At 42.5% G+C, this 19,925-nt stretch overlaps 1 protein-coding gene across 5 annotated transcripts in view; it reads right to left on the minus strand.

Annotated features, from left to right (window-relative positions):
• ERG (ETS transcription factor ERG) overlaps nt 1–19,925 on the minus strand; it is a 277,876-nt gene that overhangs the window by 78,574 nt on the left and 179,377 nt on the right. The window lies entirely within an intron of this gene.

A 19,925-nucleotide genomic window follows, 5' to 3' on the forward strand; every position in this document is an offset into this window, starting at 1 on the left:
AACGGCACCAAAGTATTCCCCTGCCCTGAAGTCTCTGTTTACCTGTGGACCGGTGATGGGTGTGAGGCTGTAGGTTTTAACGAGCTCTGAATGGCAAATGGCAGACAATGGTGTCACTTCCTTTCTGCTTAGGAAGGAGACGTTTGGAAAACCTGTTCACTGCTGTGCTTGCCTATGGAGAACCTGGATTCCCAGAGCTCTATCTGGTAGAACATGTCTCCATATTAATAAGCAGTGAATCCTCTTTTGCGGCTGAATTTTCCTCAAGGCAGCAGCATGGGCCTTATTACTGCCTTAAAACCCAATTTTAATATTCAATACATAGTCTGCGTATTCATTTGCTAGGGTTGCCAAGACAATGTACCACGGACTGAGGGGCTTAAGCAACAGACATTTATTCTCTCATGGCTCTGGAGGCTGGAAGTCAGAGAGCAAAGTAGTAGCGGGGTTGATTCCTCCTGAGGACTCCCTCCTTAGCTTGTGGATGGTCATCTTCTCCCTGTCTCTTCATATCATCCTCCCTCTATGCATGCCTGTTTCTGAGTCCAAACTACCTCTTTTTATAAGGACATCAGTCCCGCTGAATTAAGGACCACCCTAAGGGCCTCATTTTAATTGGATTACCTCTGTAAAGGCCCTACCTCCAAAAAAGGTCCCATTCTGAGGTCCTGGGGGTTAGGACTTCAACATAACTCGGGGAATACTATTCAGCCCATACCATCCTCCAGGAAGGCAGAGAATGTGTCCCTCTTCTTCACTGCTGTATCTCCCTGCCTAGCACAGTGCCAGGTACCACACTATGCTCTGTAGGTCAGTGATTCTCCTGAGCTCTGTAGGTCAGTCATTCTCAAAGTGTTGTCCAGGAACCCCCTGGGGTCCTCAGACCCCTCTAAGGGCAGGCACAAGCAGATCTGAGAATCCAGCTGCCTCCAATTAGCCCAGACATTAAAGAGATTGCAAAAAATGCAAAACAATGCCACTTCTCATTAACATTTTCTTGGAAAATAGAGTTACTTTTCATAAAAATATCTCATTTGTGTTAACATGCAATGAGTTTATTTATTTATTTTTATTTTTTGAGATGAAGTTTCACTCTTGTCACCCAGGCTGGAATGCAATGGTGTGATCTCGGCTCACTGCAACCTCCACCTCCTGGGTTCAAGTGATTCTCCTGCCTCAGCCTCCTGAATAGCTGGGATTACAGGCGTGTCCCACCATGCCTGGCTAATTTTTTTTTCTTTTTCTTTTTTTTTTTTTTTTTTTTTGAGACGGAGTCTCGCCCTGTTGCCCAGGCTGGAGTGCGGTGGCGTGATCTTGGCTCACTGCAAACTCTGCCTCCTGGGTTCACGCCTTCTCCTGCCTCAGCCTCCTGAGTAGCTGGGACTACAGGTGCCCACCACCATGCCTGGCTACTTTTTTTGTATTTTTAGTAGAAACAGGCTTTCATGATATTGGCTAGGCTGGTCTTGACCTCCTGGCCTCAGGTGATCTGCCTGCTTTGGCCTCCCAAAGTGCTGGGATTACAGTCATGAGCCACTGCACCTGGCCTTGTTATTGTTGTTTTTAAATGAATTTATAAGTAAATGTTTCAAAATTTCTGTTTTTGTTTCTACCAATAGATATAATGCATATAAACAATTTTTTTTAAGAATCCTCAACCAATCTTAAGAATGTAAAGGGGTCCTGAGACCAAAAGATTGAGAATCACTGCTGTCGAGCTTTTAAGCTTGGCTAGGACACAGTCTGTACTTACTGAAGTAACCCACAGTATGACAGTAATAAGACACTTTATGAAGAACATATTTTCAGTAGCTAAGTGTCATAGAAAAGGAAGCTTGTTAGCCATTTCCTCAAGTTGACAACAGAGAGTCCTTAGGAAAATAATTTTTTAAAGCCAATATTGAGCCTTCCAAGACTGCACATGGTGATATGTTAAATTTGGAATTTATGCAACTTAAAAAACTGAGAGTCGGGGGTTGGCATTTTTGTGCATCCTAACTGATGAGTGCTACCCCAGGGCTCTCTAACACTGCACACAGTCTATTAAAGAAGCAGGCTGCCCATCACGACCCCCACCCATCGGCTACACAGCACACATCTGCTTCCAGATGAACCTTCTTGCAAGTGGCCTGCCTTATGGCAAAATCAGGGGGCAGGCCTGTAAAGCGGACCAGGAAATGAGCAGCAACTGCATACCACCAACCTGTTGCCAAGCTAACTGTGCTTTTCTGGATCAGAGGCAGCTTGAGACACTGGTCCCCGGGGCTGAGGGACTGCAGACTCCCTGCCTATCTCCCAGTGTGTCCATCTTGGTACACCTGGTGCATCTCTGGATTGGCAAGTGGCACTCCCCAATTAATGTTAAGGGCCACTTGTTTTAAATATAACCAGATTATTTAAATTTTTAAGTGTGTATCCCATACCTGGACACTGAAAGTTCCTCCCTGTTTACCTGCTTGCTGGGGTCTGTGCTTGGGTGTCTCATTTTATTATAAAACAGAGTCTCAAGGGCATTTAGTACTAAGATCAAGTGGCTGGGCATCCATCACGTGCAGAGCAGGAGCCTGATGGTGGTGAAGGCTCATTCTGCATGTGGTTGACTCTAGGAACTACTCTAACAGAGGGGAAGAAATACACTGGGAGAAAGGAGCAGGAGATTCGTCAGGGCTGGGGGAATACTGGCTCCATGAGGGCAGAGACTTTTTCCCTTTTTTTTTTTTTTTCAGAGCCTGTAAGTGTCCACATATCACGCACATGCAGTGCGTATTTGTTGCATGAGCTCCTAGTATGCAGGTGCCAAGTGTCATGCTAAGTGTGTTGACTGGATGACAGAAGAAGGAAGGAGGGATTGAAGGAATTGGTGTGCACTGACCCGAGCCTTGAAGAATGGGGTGTACTGGGTAAATCAAAATGGTGGGGAGCATTTCCAGATGGAGAAACCGCAAGGAAAAGCATAGAAGTGGGGCGACCCCTTGCGAGCTGGGGAGGGCCCAGGGTATGTGTGCTGGTTGGGGGGAAGCTGAAACTGAGGAAATTCCGATTCGATCCATAGCCTGGTTCTGGTTTCCACAGGCCTGGGATGCCCCATCCAGAGTTTGACTTTCAGTCTGCACGTAATCCAGGCTTTGTATTCCCATTTCCCATAACCCCTCACTCCTTTTTCACACACCCTTTTTATCTATGATGCTACTGGGGCCATGGTTGAAGAAGTCCTGCCCTCTAAGCAGCAAGGGTGCATCAAAGCAGGATTTTCTCCGTTGATCCCAAGGTAGTGATTCAGAAATGGTAACAACTCCGAACACTAGGATGAGCACTGGGGATGGGTTCATGTTTTTTTTTTTTATGAAATAATTCAGAATTTATTAAGAATTCCCTTGGCAAACCAAATTAAATATTAAACAACTATTTGTTAATATGTTACTATTGATTCTATCTTAGAAAAGTGTAATTATGTGTAACTGAACTTTTTGTTTTCTTGTGGTTGAACCCTGAATTACCATGCCTTCTGGTTTCCGTGTTTTTCCTGGGGAATAGACCATATTTCTTACTGCCAAAGCCCAGAAATAAGAGCCTCACACATCCATCCATAGTCCCAAAGGCCGTTCTGCCTAGTAACCAGAGAGTAACAGCAGTGCTTCAAACTATTTGTGCACAAGAAGTCCTAAAACATCAGAGACACTGTGGAAAGCAATTTCATTTCATTAATACAATTCATAATTAACTGCACTTATTTTATTGCCTAAATTCCAACTGCTAACCTACCATATCAACGAATTCTTCGAAGTTGCCTTTATTCTACAGGATATGTTCATTTTTAGATAATGCTATTTTTTATATACTTTAAGTTCTGGGGTACATGTACAGAACATGCAGGTTTGTTACATAGTTATATACGTGCCATGGTAGTTTGCTGCACCCATCAACCCATCATCTACATTAGGTATTTCTCCTAATGCTATCCCTCGCCTACCCTCCCACCCCCCGACAGGCCCTGGTGTGTGACGTTCCCCTCCTTGTGTCCATGTATTCTCTTGATCATGTCCCACTTATTAGTGAGAACACGTGGTGTTTGGTTTTCTGTTCCTGTGTTAGTTTGCTGAGAATGATGGTTTCCAGCATCATCCATGCCCCTGCAAAGGACATGAACTCATCCTTTTTTATGGCTGCATAGTATTCCATGGTGTATATGTGCCACATTTTCTTTATCCAGTCTATTGTTGATGAGCATTTGAGTTGGTTCTGGGTTCATGTTTTAAAATCTCAATTTGCTCCCTAGTCCTAGGAATGATCTTCTCCACCTCCAAGGAATGCAAGCCCCAGTGCAACATGGATTCTTCCTCTATAAGAGGATAGACTCCAAATAATTTGTCCTGTTTTTGCTTGTGGGATGTTACAAGTGTACCCTGCTGTCTGTAAGTGTGTTTTTGAAGTGTTCTATGTAAGTAGGTTTTTGTTAGTTGAATTGTACTTTAAATATGCCAGTCAAGTTCCCCATGAAAAGAGATGGTCACAGAGACTTTTTGAAAAATTAAGCATCCCAAGAGAAAAGCCGATCTGAAAAGACTACATACTATGTGATTCCAATTATATGACATTCTGGAAAAGGCAAGACTACAGAGATACGGAAAGACCAGTGTTTGCCAAAGATTAGAGGGAGGGAGGGGTGAACAGGTGGAGCACTGAGGGTTTTTAGGGCAGTGAAACTATTCCGTATAATCCTATAATGTTGGATACATGTAAATATACATTTGTCCAAACCCACAGAATGTCCATCGCCACAAATAAACTCTAATGTAAACTACAGGCACTGGGTAATAATGACCTGTCAATGTAGGTTCATCAACTGTAGCAAATGCACTCCGATGGGGGATGTTGATAATGTGGGCAAGGCTACGCAAGTGTAGGGGCAGCAGGTGTATGGAAAACACTGTATCTTCCTCTCGGGTTTGCTGTGTACTAAAATTGCTCTGAGAAATAAAGTCTATTTTTTAAAAAATGAAGTATTCCAATTAATTTACAAGTTTTGCCGCATGTGCAATGACGGCCCTAACCACTTTACTTTGGTTCTCCAATACTGAATATGTCACTGTGAATATCTCATCCTCCTTGATCACATCCCCATCAAAACTAGAGATTGAAATAAGGAGATGAGATGGCCCTCCCTGACCGCCTTGTGCCTTTCAGAGGAGGTGCCTGGGCTGGAATGGGGAGGAGCTAAGGACTCCTGTGGGATTCTGATGCTGGGTGTGAAACTGTCTGCAGTTAGCACGGTGTTGGAGAGATGAGTGCTAGACTTTGTATTTCTGGGGACTAGTGATAAATGCTCATTATTATTTATATAATTTTAAAGCTACGTTTAAATTTGTCCCTGGTACTAGAGACTTTAATGCTATATTGAAATAATACATAATAGGATGCAAATAGTTATATTCTTGTCTTGTTGTTGTCCATGTATCAGCATTCTTGTATGAATGAAACTAGAACCAAGAAGAAAATCCATCACTACAATAATGGTCCATACATTAAAACAGTTTAGGCTGTCTGATGGTCTGGGGTGTGTGTGTGTGTGTGTGTGAGATATAGATATGTATAATATATATATGATGTATATACGATTTATATATATATATATATAAATCATCTCATCTTGCTCAAAACAATATCACTGTTATTTAGGTAGGCACACTGGAATATGATTTTAATTAATTGAAAAGTACAGTTTGTTTCACATTTGCAGGAGTGGTTTAATTCCTACACAGTGTACTAAGATGGCCTCTCGTGGGCTCATGATCCTGGAAGATATACTCCCAAAGTGAGGGGGGTCTATGTTGGAAGCAAAAATAAAAGGAATTTAAAGAATGACAGGTCTGGGAAATTATTCTTATGGATGGTCAGTTCTCCATATGATAAAATAGTTATGACAAACCAAACAGACACAGTCTCATGTATGCACTGATTTGCATGAACCAACTTTACAGATAATTGATTTAATTGGTTGGAACTACAGTTTCTTCCAAATGTGGACAACTTACAACAGGGTGGGAGCCCCAAACTCTGAAGTCATGTGAGGTCATATGCAAACTGAAAAACAGGGTTTCTCTACTGGAATGATAATCCTACCATGTTACATTTTCCCCAAAATGAAATCCAACATCTTTCACCTGGCGTAAGAAGCCCAACATGTTCTGGCCCCTAGAAACCCTTACATCCTGCAAAGAGGGACTGGAGCTTGTTACTCTTATTAGCTACTCTTAAAGTCACAGAGGCAGTTAATTTGGCAAGGAGTGGCTACAAATTCAAGACATGTTTGGATGTGCTGAGAATCAGAATCCAATCTCGGCCCTCAAGTCATGGGTTAAAGACTTGGTTTTTTATCTAGATGAGGTCCTACCTTGTAGTTCAAGCAGAAACATCCAACAAATGAAAGCAGAAACAACATTTGACAGCTCAAGTTCAAAAGCAAGAGGCTTGTCAATGCAAAAGTCTTGTGCTGCAAATGTTTCAAGGGAAGTATCCATACTCTGAAGTGTGCAATTGAAAGAATGACCTGATATTCTTGCACTGTTGCCTCAAACAAACCTCCCTCCTCCTAGCTAGCTCCAGATCTTTTATGCATCATATAGTACATCTTCCCAAAAAAGCAGGTGGAAACCAAAGTGTGCAAAAACACACATTTTCCATGAACAAATGCATTATACTAGCACATTATGTGTGGTGGGGCTAGGTGCTTCTGCGGGTGTGGAGGAGGAGGAGAGAAAGAAGGGTCAGGAGGAAGTGTGTTGGGTACAGAGACATGGAAATAAGAAACAGGAACCCTGAAAGACACACCTGCGGAGGTTCTGTAACTGTACATGTGCTCTTGTTAAATTGCCAGTTTCAGAGGACTCAGATCTGAGGCCAGATAGAAATCTATTAATTTGCATCTTGACTTTGGGGCTTCCAGTAACAGTATGTATTTGTATTTCAGGATCCACTCAGCAGAAAGGCCATACATATTCAAGTCACATAATAAATTGGTGAATTCCAAGTGAATTGTGAATACCAAAAAAGAAAACTGATTATGTGACTTTCTGGAATATGATGTAGAAATTGACCTAACTAACAAAATGTATATGCACACTTACGGCATGTGTGCATGAGGGTGTCATTTATGTACACAGGTCATGTGCACATCCAACTCATGGCCATGCATGCTGTAGCCTGTTACCCATTCTGGGAGATATGTAAGCCTTTGTCTTTCTCCCTCCAGCTTCCTGCCTTCTTAAAACATTTCACTGGTCATCAACCAATGATTGAAGCTAGGTGCAGAAAAGGAGAAAAGGTGAAAACTCCTCTTAGTCCACAAGGTGACTTGTTAGTGCTTCAAGTGAAAGGGCTGTGGTGGAGAGCCAGAGAAAGCCCTTAGGTGGAATGAGACTGTGGTTCCTATAGGTCGGCACCTTCCTCCCCACCCGGCAGGTCAGGTCATCAATTGCACGTATCTCCCAGCTGCCACAGCCTGTCTCACTCCTTTCTCTCTCCTGTTGGGCTGCTACCAGGCCTGGTAAACTATTCCGTAGCTCTGTGTAATAGAAAATAGATGTGTATTTCTCTGAATATAGAGAGGGAAATTGGAGTTCACATGGAATGCATACTGTAAACTTATCTGTTTTCTGAAAGCAAAAATTAAACTTGAAAGGAGCAAAGCTTTTCAAATTTCCCATAGTGCTGGCCTCAAATCCTAAAGATTTTTTTCTTTGACAAGGATCATGGGATGAATTGGAAGATCTGGATGCTCCATTCACCACAGTTGATGATGCTAAAACCCATGTGACAGCAGAGGAAAGAATCGAACATTCTAAAGTCCCCTCTGGCAACTGGAATGCCAGGGGAGCCTCCACCATATACCTCATCAAGCCACCCCAACAAACCTGCCATGTCGGTGAAAAGAGCATGCTCACTATGAAAATGTGGCTTCGGCCGGGTGCAGTGGCTCACGCCTGTAATCCCAGCACTTTGGGAGGCCTAGGCAGGCGGATCACGAGGTCAGGAGATCGAGACTATCTTGGCTAACACGGTGAAACCCTGTCTCCACTAAAAATACAAAAAATTAGCCAGGCGTGGTGGTGGGCGCCTGTAATCCCAGCTACTAGGGAGGCTGAGGTAGGAGAATAGTGTGAACCCAGGAGGCGGAGCTTGCAGTGAGCCAAGATCGCGCCACTGCACTCCAGCCTGGGAGACAGCCAGACTCTGTCTCAAAAAAAAAAAAAAAAAGAAAAAAAAAAGAAAATGTGGCTTCAAGACCAGAACTCTAGCCCTTTGTCCAAAAAAAAACCATAGCCCCCGAGACCCCTGATGGCCTTGACATGCCACTGGGGGTCCCCTTATCTATTTACATTATAGAAGGGCTTCTAAGAAGAATGGTTTCAGTCAGAGAATCCAAGCAACTTACGCTAAAGTCCAGCCTCATCCTCAGAACTCTGGGCATGCTTGTTTTTAATGCCATGTCTATCCATCTGTGACTCATTAATGCACTTAGCAAACACTGAGTGACTGACTAGTCTATCTCTCCCCGTGATAAAATTTAAACGCCTCTTACAAGACATGAGTAGTCTAGCTACCTGTTACTTGTATGCCATTATCTGAAAAATTCCCATCTGTTTGGATGCAAACTTCACAGAAACTCTGCCACAAATGCTCACGAACACCATCACATGGGCTGGGCTCTAGTGCTTTGGAATATCCTACTTTCTTAGAAAAATCGATGAGTACATATAAATATAATTAGCTGCACCTTGCTTCCTGCGGAATCATTGTATTAACTGCTTTGGGCTATTCTCCTTCTTTCCTTTCAGGCAATATTAATTTGTAGCAAACACATTTTAGGATATAATAAATTATCTTTCATTTTTTACTATCAAATACATGGAGAAGTAAAAAAACAAAAAACCCAGAACTTCTAGGCAGCTCTTAAACAACTCTCGCTGTTACTTGAAAAAGTAACAAATTCACAGGTTTATTGTCTATGTTAATAAAGCTGTGTTGGAGTAATCATTATAACCTTTTACATTCCCTCCTGTTTACAGCTCACAGAATATGTTTACACATGTGATCTCATTCAGTTGTAACATGATCTGCATAAATTATGGGTATTAACACTTGCCATATTTATTACAACGATTTCCCCAGCAATTTGTCTTCTTAATTGTATCATCTATATTGCAAACAGATGTCTGCAGTTTGTATATGCAGCTATGTACTCCTATGGTTTATGCATCTACCTCAGGCCATTAAACTGTAAGCTCCTGGAGGGCAGGGATGTATCTGATTCATTTCTGTATCTCCGGAACCCACTGCACAGCTGCTGAATGGATACACATCTTGTTACTTAACCTCTGTGTCCTTCAGTTTCCTCATCTGTGAAATGGCTATAATGATTGCAGGAACCTGTCTTCTCTGTCCCAATTGTATTAAGCAAAACACTTAATACAATGTCTAGCATATAATAAGCACTCTATGAGTGTTTTCTATTATTATTATTGTTATAATTATCTGGAGTTAATTGAATTAAAGTTCAAAAAGATGACCTAACTCATTTGGGGGAAGGTGATGAATAAACGGCAGAAAGAAAGGAATATCAGGGATCTTATATGCTGATCCTAGCTTTGTCTAATCTGCCAAGCTAAGTCGTAAGATTTTTCTCTTTTCAAAATACTTCTGTTAAGCTAGTAAAAATTATTTACTTGTAAAGATTCCATGTGCTTCTTTTTCTGTCATAATTGCATTTACCTTACCAAATACATATTGACCATCTACACAGTGGATAGCAGAGGGGCCACAGAAATGAGTAAAGTCTAGCTCACTCTGCAGTGGTATCTCTTTTCTTCCATATTTACATTTTATAATTACATTTGTCAAACTGCTTCACAGGCGAAGTCCTGGACCAGGAACCAAATAAAATTGACCCAGCTTTCCGACCATGGAAAACTAAAAGTACAATCAACTTTGGCACCATTAAATTCTGTTTCATTTATTTTTTCCAAGAGTCTATTAACATCGTCATACAGAAGTAGAAGATTTAATTGAGTGTGTGCATTTTGAGTTGAAAGCAGATACTAACAAGAAAAGCTAACCTGGAAGACATCTTGTAAACTGTTTCATCAGACTGGACCAGGAGCCAGGGGAGGGTCGAGGTGACTCAGGGCTGTTGGCAAAGCTGCAGAAATTGCCACTGGGTTTCTCTGTCCTCTAGGCAACCTAGGCTGCATTGGCTCTCTGGCCTATTATTCATTACGGTTTAGTTCACCAGAGAGGTTGCCAGTGAGCAGCGCATAAGATTAGAGATTTCGTAAAAACATGTTAATTTGTATGAAGACGAAAACTGGACTATGGAGTTTAGTGATAAAAATGGATAAACAGTTCTGTCATTTGATTTAAATATTAAAATAAGAAAAGACAAAGCTTTTAAGGAAATGACCACTTCTTGGTTCTCAACTAGAGGCAATGCCTCTTCTGTCCCGAGCAGATGGGTGTTTGGGAATACTTGGGTTGTTGTGATAATGCAGGGGTTCTCTGGCAATCAGAGGGAGAGGGAGGGGCACCTTCAAACTGTGGTCCAGATCTACACAATCAGGAAAGGCTGTTCACCTAAAATTCCCACAGCACCTTCTGTTGAGAAGAGCGACACTTACGGAGCTCATCAAAGAACGACAAATCACTGGAATAGTACTTGAGACCAAAGTCTCATTCACTCTATCCAGTTACATAAATCATTTATGTTTTATCCCGTCTCTACTTTCCCAAGAAACCCTGCCACACATTCATAGTGAATATCAAACCTAATTAAAGATCCTAAGCAGCTGAGAAAATTATTCAATGACCAATCTATAATTAGTCTTCTACAAGGGAGAAAATGTATTCAAATCATTGCTTCATTTTGTTTCATTTCCTCTTACCTGCACTTGACCATTAAGGTCAAAAGTCTGAGAATTTGTGGCCAAAAAAAATGAACATGAGTCAAAGTCACATCTATTTGTTAATAATGGAAAGTAATTCCTTTTCTAATTACACGTGAAAATACTAGTATCCAACAAACCTATTTGTGGAAAATACGGTTTAGTTTGGGAAGGTTAATTACTTTCAGGTTTTTCAATGTCCAAAACACACCTCAGAACTAACAGGCTCAGACGAGATCTTTATGAGATCACTGGATCCTCCCTCCAAAAGCTTCCCCCTCCCCTGTTGATCTCTATTCCATATGCTGCTTCATTTGATCGTATAGCGTGTATGATGAGCCTGAATGCGGGCATTTGTTGATTTGAGTATTACCTGAAACAAAAGATACACCAGAATGTAAAACCCAGGAGGGCAGAGACTGTTTTCCCAGAACCTAGAACAACTCCTGGCACACACCAGATGTAAAATCATTGTAGAAAGAAAGAAAGAAAGAATGAAGAAAGGAAGGAAGGAAGGAAGGCATGAAACGGTGCACTATTATTGTATGCCACCTTAAGTCGCTCATAGAAAATACTGCATGCCAGCACTCTATGCAATGGGTGTTACACTAGCCATTATGTAAAGTCAATGACGGGATTATACGCTGGGCACTTTATAATTTAATAAACACCCTTCAATTACTGTCTCATTTGCTCCTCCATGCCACTCCACATAGTATACGGGACATATTTTAGGATCACCAGTTTAGAGATAAGGACAGAGGTTGTGTCCCCAAAGTTTGCTTGCGAGTGTGGTATTTGTAACTTCTAAAACTCTAACTCTCCCCTGAAAACACGTCCTAAGAGTGGTGAGGCTCCCACGTGAGGTGGCAATATTGGTTACCCCCGCTGAGCTCATCACATTGCGCAGGCCTCCGCAGGGCAGCTACACCCTACGATAAGGAACATGAAGCCCTGAGAGTCAGGAGGGAGAAAAAAGAAAATGAACGTTTGGAAAAGGGCATTCCCAAATCACAGGAGGAGGGGAAGAAACGTGTCTCAGCTACTAAGTTTCTCTTTTCCATGACGCTCAAAGCAGAAAATGGCTGCACGTGGGCAATTCGTGCGCTTGGAGCTCAGACCTGCAGTCTTGTCGTTTGTCTGCCCTGTCTTGGTGGATGCTGGGCCTGACTTTTTTATCTTCCCATTTCAAGGAGCCCCAGCAGGGCCTGGAGGAAAATGAGTTTTGCAGCCCATCTCGGCCCTTGAGCTTGGCTCCTCGGCTGACCTCAGCTCCCCGCCTGCAGACCCGGCATGAGGCAGGCAGCAGGCACTGCGGGGCAGAACTTCCGGGACCTGCAAGACCAGTCCGCTGCCTTCTGAGACGTGGTTCTGAGGTGTAGCAAGTTTTCATTTTCACAGCATAAAACTGTCTACAAATACATACTTCAAAATGAAATGGAGGATGCGCTCAAAAAAAAAAAAAAAAAAAGGCTTAGAGACACGTCAAAAGGGCACAGGAGCTCAGCCAGGTCAAATAAATTCCCAAATTTGACTCACATCACTTCAGCCTCATCTGGATATTACCCTCACTCTGCCTAGGCAGGCGAAGCTTCCGTGGGATCCTCTATCTTTAGTGAATTCTTTCCTTTATCTTGTCCAGCTTTTCATTGCTCTTTCAGAAACTGAGCCCATGGTTTTAAATCTTAATGTGACCTTGCATTCAATTATATATATACATATATATATAAAGCTGTTTTTTAAAGACAATTTTAAATAAGAAAAAAATAATTATTTTAGATACCAGAGAGTGGTGAAATAATAATGATTCAAACTTAATCCTCACAAAATTAAGCCTAGTCAATTTCACGTAGGGGAAATTGACTCAAATCTGGGAGCATCAAAAATTAAGATGCATTTACAAATCCTAGGAGAAGATATCCTTTGTAATCTCAGAGAAAATAATTGAGAGAGGGAAAATTGTTTTTGAAAGACGTGGTTTGGACATATTATTATTTTGTGAAATGAAGTTATACTTAAATGTATGGTACAGATATTAAAGTTCACTTAAGTTTTATCTATATAAAGTGTGTGATTTTGGATCTAAACAGGCATAAATATATATGTGTGTGTGTGTATGTGTACATGTTTGCATACATATGCATGTGTATGTGTACGTTTGCGTATGTATGCATGTGTATGTGTGAGCGTATGTGTGTGTATGTAAGTGTTGTATATGTGTGTATGTGTGTGTATATGTATGTGTGTATATAATAGGAAGTAAGTTGGAAAACATGAGCCAACTGACTTTTTTTTCCTTAGACAGCTAAAGAAGAGTGGTTAAAAGTTTACTCACAAGTAAATCTTTTAAGGAGCGTTTACTTCCCAGAAACAGCAATGAGATCTTGGAGGGGCAATTCTTGCCAACTGTGCATCATCAATGGAGTTTAACTGTGAGAGGTAAAACCCATTGTTGGTCCCGACTCCACCAACCCAAATGGTCATATCTGAGGACTTCCTGTGGTTCTCCCGCCCCCACCCTCTCCACGGCATTTACTGCTCCTGTATACCCTGGACTTCTCGATAGGAAATGGTAAATTCCTCAGTAGGAAAGCCAAGAAGTGGGAGGTCACATGGAGACTGGAAGTTCATTGCGTGCAGCCCCTCCAGGTGACAGGCGACACCGCCTCTGCACGTTGAGTGCCTTTGTGACACACGATCTCCTTGTCTCATGACCACAGGCAGCAGGGTCCTGATGGGTGCCCTGGAGAGAACTGTCCTCCCACCCCTGGGTGACACAGAGTCTCAGAAGCCAGCAGAGGTGCTGCACCAAAGGCTCAGACTTTCACCCTGCCTCTCTTCTCCTCAACTCTTTGCCCTAAAAAACATGTGCTTTGAGGGTGTGTTAAAAATCTCACTAAGTCAAATGATGCCTGTGGGGCAGAAATAACCCTTGCTCTGAAAGCGTCACCAAAAAGTCATGAGACTCCTACCTGTATGGAAGGTGGTGACTATATAGCCCTTGTATAAACGAACAAACACGGTGAAAGACTTGGCTCCATTTTTTTTTTGTCTGTTTGTTATTTTTTGGAGAAAGCATTGTGATAAGAAACCTTTAGCCTACAAAAATGTCTCTAGATTAATGATAATTTATCTCACTTTTCTCAGTGAAACAGATGAATCAAAGAAAGCGAAGCATTGTAGACAATATAGGACCTTCCTGATAACATCTAACATTTAATAACATGATCACAGCATGGTGGCTCTAAAAGACATGCATATGTGAATTAATGCATCTAACCTGCACACTAGCTACCATTATGCCCATTTTAAAGATGAGGAAAACTGAGACTCCAAAAATTAAATAAGTTGCCTAGAGCATCTTGCCAGTTAATGCACCAGAATTCTAAGCCAGCTGCCTGGTTCTAAAGCGCACACCCATAAACGCTGAACATAATGCACCAAATGGCCTAGAACTGAAACGACTGCAAAAACAAGTCAACATATAAGAAACTAGAGAATATATAAAGCCAGCCCCACCGTAATCAGTGGCAAGGGATAGGAGATGGGAAGAAGGGAGAAGGGAAGGGAAGCTAAATAATTTAAGTTTTTCTCTGTGCCTTTAATTCCTGTCTCCTGAAGATGACACGCTCATTTTAGCAGCAACCCATGGCCAAGATGCATTCCCCAAGCTTTTCGCACCTGACAGAAAGGGACTCGGTGTCCAGGACTGTGCCCAATTACAATCAAAGCAGATGGACCCTTCCTTAGGGTAGGGCTGTTCTTCTGACAGCCTCCTCTGTGAAACTAGATTATAAGAGGATGTGCTGCTCTCAGACACCCCCCGCCTGTCCCCGCCTTGGGGTCCTTGCCTTTGCCATTCCCCTGGCCCGCATCACTCCTCCGAGGCATTTGCAAATCTTGTTCTCACCTTTTCTTTGGGTCTCTGTCTGACAGGCCTTGCCTGATCATGTTCTCTAAACTAGAGGTCCCGCCCCCCAGCCACCTGGCTCTATCATGTTCCCTACATTCCCTCCTAAGGCTCCTGACTTCCTGCCACACTCTGTCTTGGTTGAGCTGTGATCTATTTGTCCGTCTCCCCCATCTGCATCCCCCTGATTGACAGCACTGAGTGAGCCCAGCTGTCCTGCTGCTCACGCCCCTCAGCACCCATGAGCCTAGTGGGTGCCCAGTAAATCCTTAGTGAGTAAATGAATGAGTCAATTTCCACACACCAAATCCCAAAGGGATAAAAAGACATCGCCTTTCTGCCATTTCTTGGAAGAATTTTTTGAGAAAAAGTAAAGAAAGGAAGCTACTTGTTATTAAATTTTTAAATATCTGCCTACTATTTTCAGGCAAATATGTCATGATGACATCTACGAAGTCTCTGAAATTAAAGAGAAGCCTGACGTTTCACAGGAATTAAATGAAGTTGCTGCATCGCAGGTGCTCCCTGCCACAGGGCTCCGTGTGGCAGCAGCAAACAGAACTCCTCGCTGCTTAGGTGTAGTCCTTAGGAATGAAAATCTGAACCTAGTATGTTAAAAAAGAAAATCTTCAAAAGCAAACAAAGCCCTAAGTGTCGCTGTGTATTATCAGGGCAGGGTCCTCCTCAGAGAGAGGCGGGCTGCAATCGCCCCTGCACCTTTCACCAAGTGCCGCGCTTCAGGGGCCCCACGGTCTCCACGTTTAGGTTTAGGAGCCTGGCTCTTCGTAACAGCAGCGAAACATGTTCTCTTAAAGATGTTCCCTGAGATACAACACCACTCTGCATTGTTTCACCACATACCAGCATTAATATCCCAGAGTAATCCACCCTCCTCTTAACGGCTGATGACGGCTCCAATGGCCATGCAAAAATCAGTTGAAGGAAAGGGAAGTCTTGTCGGAAATGAGATTAATCTTGTAACGAGTGTTCAGCCCTGATAACCCATCTGGGCACAGAACTGCTTAAACTGGAGAGCAATTAACCTTCACCCGACAAGCTCTGTCCAACCGTTATAAACATTAAAGAGACAGAATCCTTCCCCCCTCCTTGTAGACTAAACAACCAGATTTGAATTCCACGTAAACGGCCTCTTTCTGCAGATGTGCACCAACAACAATGTTTAGGGGGAAAAGGTGGGCAATGGCTCTGTTCATAACTCTGGTAACTTTTGGCCTTGGTGTGAGTGGGCTGAGGTTATTAGCGTAAAAATTAACTGGAGGTATTTCCAATAAAATCACCAGGTTTAGGGGACTGGACATAGTTGCTTTCATGCAGAAATCCATGTCTCCTATAGGAACACAACTTGATGCTTGAGATATTCTTTTTTCTTTTCTTTCTTTCCCTTTTTTTTTTTGAGACAGAGTCTCACTCTGTCGCCCAGGCTGGATTGCACTGGTGCGCTCATGGCTCACTGCAACCTTGACCTCCCCAGGCTCAGGTAATCCTCCTACCTCCACCTCCCAAGTAGCTGGGACCGCAGGCGAAGGCCACCATGCCCCACTAATTTTTCTGTTTTTTGTGGAAACAAGGTTTCACCATGTTGGCTAGGTTGGTCTCGCTCAAGCGATCCACCCACCTTGGCCTCCCAAAATGTTGGGATGACAGGTGTGAGTCACTGCGCCTGGACTTCTTTTTTCAACAGTAGAAATATTTGCACTGGGCTAGACTCTCACTCACTCCCAGTTCCTCTCTTCTGACATTTGCATGAGTGATGCTGCTTGTGGTCACAGAAGGGAGATTTTTTTTTTTAATCTCCGAGAAGTTATTGGTTTTCATGGGGAGCAAACCTGTGATCTTGCCTTTATCAGCATTTGCCGTAACCAGTCGAGTTAACCAAGTTGGGCCATGTCAAATACCGAGTGGTTAGAGAATCTACTAGGAAACCTACTGTTAAAAATAACTTTCACAACACTGAAGAGAAATAGCTGAGGTCACTTAATTTATCACTCAGGCATGAGCTTTCTTTAGCATCAGTCTATGCTGAGCCATTGGCTTGTTTATGGACATGATAGTAACAATAAATAGGTAAAGGGTAAGGTCCCTATGACATAGAGCTGGCTACAAACCAGTGTGGGGTACACAATATGCCTAGCATTTAAACAAGAAAAAAATGTAAAGTACATGCAGAAAGTCATATGAGGGAACCAAACCTCTGTGTTACTGACCTGTTAATGTGACTGCAACTCAGATTCTTTTAAATAGAAAGAAAAAAGGAAAACATATATTTAGTATGTCCTAAACAAATTTATCTCCCCAAGGTTTTAGTGCAATCTTCATGATGGCCTGAGATAGCTATCAAAATAGTCCATCCTAACATTCAATCTTATCTCTCCCTTGAACCCAGTTTCTCTTTTTCCGGTAGGTAAGTCATAATATTCCAGGCCTCAGAGATGTGTTTGCACACAACGAGGCTGAGCCTATCTCACTTATAAGGATGACATATCTCACTCATGCTGGACTCCAGACCGGCCCCAATAACAGTTTTGGAGAGTGGCATGGTAGAGGATGTGTGTTACCTGGGAAGTACTACTGTACCCTGGGACAAGATATCCTGGCAACAGGTCTTGTTTTCATGGTTTGCATTTACATGCTTAACTGTTCCTTTTCCTGCCTTTGTAAGACTAAGAAAATCCTTACTGTACAGAGAAGGAACTGTGAAAATAGAGCAAGTGGGACTGACTCTCACATTGCAGGGATATGCACCATCTCCATTTTTGCAGCCAAATTAGATGCAAGCCCAGGATTCCACTGGCCTGGCTCTCCCAGGAACACTGGGAGTTTCTTGGTGTCTTAGCTTGAGGTGAGGTGAAGATGGGCTATGGGCACGTGAGCTGACCAATTTTTCATCCTGTGTGCATTGGACGTAGACAAGGGCACACACAGACATGACAAGAATCCATGACCTAGCTCCTAATGTAAATCTTCTTTCCCAAGACAATCTTGCAGAGCCCTCATGGTCAGTGATAAGAGGAACTTCAATTTTTATTTGGAATCCGACCCATTTCATAAGAATGAGTAACACCTGAGTATTTAGGTGCAGATATCAAAGACAGAAGACAAAAAGAAATCATAGTGTTTGACAATAATATTAGTATATGATGCCATTTTATGAGTTCAGTCTTAGGACTGTGTAGGTGCAACGTGAAGACTTTCCTGAAGACAGCCACATGAATCATTTTTCATAGGATGTAATCAGCACTGTTATCCATTAGTCCAGGCTTGACACATAGAATGGGGGTGATTGGCTGCCTAAGTAACAAACTCCCCACGTGTGCTTCTGACGAACTGTGCGGGCTGCCCTAAGCTTTTGCATGTCTCGACACTTAACAAGTAAAATGATGAGATAAGGAAAACCACAACATCATACTCAGTATCTTGTGAAACTGAAACGGTTGCAGAGTAAACACTTTGCCTTACAGTGATTTTATTTTGACTATTATGCTGGATTTAACAATATAATGGTTAACATCCATGCTATAAAGTTTTATTTTTTCATCAACAAAACTAATTGCATTGGCACTTTCAAAATGTTGTTTGCACATAAATGATTTATACTTAAGTATGAGTGTAACAATCTTGCCATCAGGACCTCGTCTGTTGGGAGATATCAGTGAATGGAGCCTGGCTCTTCCAATGGGCAACCGTTGTGCATTGGTGAAGCTGCCACCCTTGAGACCTGCCTGGTCTCCTTCCCACCTGTAGTTGGCTAAGTAGTGTCTCCCCACAATTCATGTCCACCTGGAACCTCAGAATATGACCTTATTTAGAAGTAGGATCTTTGCAGATGTAATTAATGATTAAAATGAGATCATAGATTAGGGTAGGTTCTAAATCCAGTGACAGCATCCTCATAAGAGGCTGAGCAGGATACACAGAAACATAAGGAAGAAGGTCGTGGGATGACAAAAGCAGAGACTGAAGTGATGCATCTACAGCAGTCTCCCCTTATCCACGGGGGACACACTACAAGACCCCCAGGGGATGTCTGAAACCTCAGACAGGACTGAACCCAACTGCCATTAACTGGAACACTTTCTGTTCCATCCACAAATGCAATGCCTTTTCCATCTTAACTAAGCACTTACTATCCACTGTGGTCATCAGTTTTGCAGTTTGAGGTGCAACGGCAAAACAAGCACAGATTTCTTTTTATTTCTTCAAACTTCAAAGACAGAAGATTCATTCTTACTGTACATCTTAGCAACCACAGCATATGATCTTTTTCCTTGTAAGTTCAGAACTTTCACCTTTTCACTGAAAGAAAGCACTTTACAGCTTCTCTTTAACATACCCGGAATTGCCAGGATCAGTCCTCTTGTGCCTTGGGGCTATTACTGAATAAAAGAAGGGCTACCTACACATAAGCACCGTGATACCGTGACAGTCGATCCCATAACCAAGAGGGCTACTCGGTGACTAACAGGCAGGTAGCATCTGTAGCATGGATACAGTGGACAAAAGGGGAATTCACGTCCTGGGTGGAGCAGGGCAGGATGGTACAAGATTTCATCATGCTACTTAGCATGGTGAACAATTTAAGACGTATGATTCATTTATTTCTAGAAATGGCCATCTAATATTTTCAGACAGCAGATGAAACTGCCAGAAACCATGGAAAGTGGAATCGCAGATAAGAGAGGACTACTGTCCAAGCCAAGGAACACAGGGCTTGCAGGCAACCCCCGTAGCTGGAGGAGGCACCAGATGCATCCTTCCTCACAGCCTCCAGAAGGGACCAACACAGCCAACACCTCGATTTTGGATTTCTGGACTCCCAAGCTGTAACAGAATAAATTTCTGTTGCTTTAAGCCACTAGGTTGTAATAATTTGTCACAGCTATCCTGAGAAACTGGTACAGTACTTGTGGATGCTGTTTTTAACAAAAATTTTGCCACTTTAGGGCACTATATGGCTTTTTTTTTTTTTTTTTGCCTTATAGAGTTAGGTCAATTTCCAAAAGTGCTAGAGTTTATGCCAAGAATTAAGTGACTCCCTGATTGCAGTGGCCAAATAGCCTGAA

Source organism: Gorilla gorilla, chromosome 22 (genome assembly GCF_029281585.2).
Source record: "Gorilla gorilla gorilla isolate KB3781 chromosome 22, NHGRI_mGorGor1-v2.1_pri, whole genome shotgun sequence".
NCBI classification, from domain to species: Eukaryota; Metazoa; Chordata; class Mammalia; order Primates; family Hominidae; genus Gorilla; species Gorilla gorilla.